General features: G+C 40.6%; 1 protein-coding gene across 1 annotated transcript in view; it reads left to right on the top strand.

The window, feature by feature from the left end:
• Nucleotides 1-3,905, top strand: part of rps6ka1 (ribosomal protein S6 kinase a, polypeptide 1) — a 44,270-nt gene that overhangs the window by 185 nt on the left and 40,180 nt on the right. The gene's annotated exons all lie outside the window — the stretch shown is intronic.

The raw sequence follows: 3,905 nt of genomic DNA, 5'->3' as shown, positions 1-3,905 counted from the left end.
GTAAGCGTCAGCCAATAGTGGCTGTCAAGGAGAGCCATGGCTGCCCCCCCCCCCCCCCCCCCCGAACACCCCTTCAATAGGGGCCACACACCTGAGGGTCTGGTTGGAACAGGACTGTAGCCTCAGGTTGGGTATTTATGCACATTTAGTCGTTTAAAAGCTCATGTTTGAGCTTTACAGAGCTGTTATTATTTCATTTATTTCCATATGGAAATAATGTAAGGTCTGATTCCCACATGATGATAATAACCCAGCCACCCTCTAAATACTACTTGTCATAAAGGAACTGAATCAATATTATATATTTGATAAAGCAGGCTCTCTATTATCATCAACATCAACTTTTTTTTTCGAATTAAAATGACAATATAATCCATGCACATATTTATTGGCCTGTTGACTATCAAACTGTGGCGTTACTCAGCAAAACTAGTCTAGTCCTCGATGTGCCCTTAAAGCACCGTTAAAGACCAAAGCCTGTCGGAAAGGTCGGATCTTTTAGTGCGACCCTTTCATATCTAGCACCCCCTGCTGTTGCTGCCTTTCAACCGACCCTGAATGGCAGGGAGCGGTAGAACGAACGCGGGCAGATATAGACGTCTATGTGAACTGGATAAATGGCATTGCTTCATACAAAAGAAAAAACACCCTCTTTTGACCTAACATCTGCAGTGTTTTGTTTTTTTAAATTATAATTCTACATAAAATACCCACAGTGTTTCAGGTTTTCTGGAGTTGCATATTTGAGGTTTTCAAAACGTGTCCCTTCTAGCAGTTTTGGCGGATGTCACACACACACATCCACCCGATCTATAGCCCTATAGCCGCCTAATAAGGTGGAACAAAGGCGTTTAGAGACTGTGATTTATGATAGTGACAGGGTCACGGTGCCTTCTCGAGTTTGCAGTAGAGATGATACGAGAGAACATAACTAGAGCACATAGATACACAATGACCATCAACCATAGGCCAACTGCAATAGTCCTACCCTACTTTTCCAATCAGATTTGAGTGCAAACTGAGTAAGGCCAGCCTATATTGTTATCATCCTCTAAAATACTAAAAGCATTTATTTAGAAGACATATTTATACGAACGATAACAAAACTAATACTGTCATGTTATAGCTCCATTCAATCCTTAACTGTTTGCATCAGTGAGACCCCACACACAACTACACTTTCCTTTCGTTTAGCCAACATTTTCGGCCATTGACTTAGCCGTACCTGACGATTGAACCTCCAATAGAAAATCAATAACATGATGTATTAGTTAAATTTAGCATGTGTAACTGCTGTAGGCTCTGTTGTTAGACCTTGGCCCAGCCCAAATACCGAGTAAGCTGATGCCAGTCTTAACATGTTGTTCTGAGCAAACTGCATATCTCCTTGAAAACTGTACATTCTTCTGACTTCCTTAAGAAGTGGTTGACTGCATCAAATTTGGTGTCTTAAAGTGTAGCAAGTTTGTTTTTTTCCACTTGTGCTTCTAGAACATACTGTCCTTCCCTGATACCCATTTTGTTTCATAATGATACAATGATGCATGTAATCCTGGTCGATTTAACCTTTGTGGATATAGATATTTATCTAGAATATCAAGGTATTTAGTGAGATTAGATGATATTGGCAAAGGGCAAGTATGTACTAATATGATCGGGTCGTCCAAAACAATTTTAGTAGCTCAGAGTAAAACAAGTTTTCAGCAATAGCCTAGTCATTTGGTTTTTGGCATATTGTTTGGAAGATATTGTTTAAGGATCATGATATTTGAATGCTTGTTAAAAACAAACGTATCTCTGATTGAAAAACCATGTTTGCCTCAGCGTGAACATATCTTTTATTCATGCAGTTTGCCTGTGTAGGGCCTAATCGGTCTCAGTCGGATATGCGTTGAACGTCACAATGCTTCCTGGAGAATCCCTGCTGTGTAGAACAAACCAAATCTGTTCGCACAGTTTTACACAACAAGGTTTTTTTCTATCATGTGACCCCAGAGGGGTTCCGATTCGTCATAATGTGCTCTGTGCTTTTGGTTATGGATTTGCATTTTAATAATGTGTTGTCTATCTTCAGAAGGCTGCTCTGCTGGACTTTTCCTTTTCCCTGACTGCTACTTCTGTGTAAATAGGAATTTAAAATAAATCTGTGTGCGATGCCATTCTTATAATCATTTGCCTTTTAAGTGGTTGTCATCTATATATTTTCAGCTAAGCTGAAAGCCTAGCCTGTGTGCTCTCTCTCTCTCTCTCTCTCTCTCTCTCTCTCTCTCTCTCTCTCTCTCTCTCTCTCTCTCTCTCTCTCTCTCTCTCTCACATAACATCATCCAGGTCTAGGCACTTATGCATGCTCACTCTCTCATAAACACACAAGCACCAACCCACCCACACACACACACACACACACACACACACACACACACACACACACACACACACACACACACACACACACACACACACACACACACACACACACACACACACACACACACACACAACTTTGTCAGCCAATAGCCAAAAACGAAGAAGGACTAGCTGTGACAGCCAGGGGACCCTTGCTTTCCTGTGCATGAATAACTTGCTGGGCTGAGTCACCTTACCCATAATCCTTCACTTCTCCGCTCGAGGCACAACAGGATGTCCCACCCCCAAGCCACTATTGCTGAATGGAGTATACCTGACTCACGTCTGTCACCTACAATATATTTATTGTAAGAGTTAGAGATGAAGTAGAGACTCCTTGTCTTAAATCAAGCATCATTGTTTGTAATATAAATGATCCCATTACGGTATACAGTACTGTATTGTTATAGATTGAGATTATCTGATTTTGTTAATTGATATTCTTGCAATCTCGCTCTTGTGTGTTCCCGTATTTTGCTGGATATGTAATATGCTTTATCGTTCACTCACTGCATTGATTTTTGAACAACATAGACAAAGAGCAACAAAGTTGTCATCCATCTTAGCAGCAATATATCAGAATCAGAATCAGAAAAGGTTTATTGCCAAATACATTTACAAATATGAGGAATTTGTCTTGGTATTCGTATTCGTTGCGCACAATCTTAACAAACAATAAACAGTAAACAATAAACAATAAGCAAGTATTGAATAATAAGTACTGAAAAAGATAAGAGTAAATAAAAAATATAGTAAATAAAAAATATAAATAAATAATTAGAGATACTCTATATACATATACATATGCACCGTAATAAGATAAGAAGATAAGATAAGAAAATAAAATAAAATAAAATAATATACGTACAATTGTGCGTGATGGTGAAAGTAGTGCAAAACTTGTTGTCATCGTAGGCAGATGACTGTGGGTGTTGATGGGGGAAGGGGGGGTAGTGTGCGTGTCAGTGTCAGTGGGGGTCCGGGGCCGTTGTTGATGAGGCCAGTTGCAGACGGGAAGAAACTGTTTTTGCGGCGGGAGGTTTTGGTCTTGACAGACCTCAACCTCTTACCAGAGGGCAGTGTTTTAAAGAGTATATGTCCGGGTTGGGAGGGATCCAACATGATCTTCCCTGCACGCCTCAGTGTCCTGGAGGCATGCAGGTCCTGGAGGGACGGCAGGTTGCAGCCCATCACCTTTTCAGCCATAACAATTTCACTCTTTATTTCTGTAGCCCAGAGAGACATAGAGCCACACAGCTATTTACCCCACCCATATATATATGAGAGTACATAGGGGAACACAGGAGAAGTCCATTGTAAAGAAATGAGGAGAGAAGGGGAAAGAAGAGAAAAATTAAAAAGAGAAATGAATAAAAGAGGAGAGGGGAAATAGGAGAGGAGATAGAGGAGAAGAGGAGAGAGGAGAGGAAAATCGGACGTAAGGGAGAAGAGAAGAGGGCGATGAAGAGAAGAGCAAAAGATGAATGAGGCTGCGGTTTTGT

This window comes from Gadus morhua, chromosome 5, assembly GCF_902167405.1.
Source record: "Gadus morhua chromosome 5, gadMor3.0, whole genome shotgun sequence".
In the NCBI taxonomy this organism is placed as follows: Eukaryota; Metazoa; Chordata; class Actinopteri; order Gadiformes; family Gadidae; genus Gadus; species Gadus morhua.
This window is presented reverse-complemented; position numbering and strand designations above follow the sequence as displayed.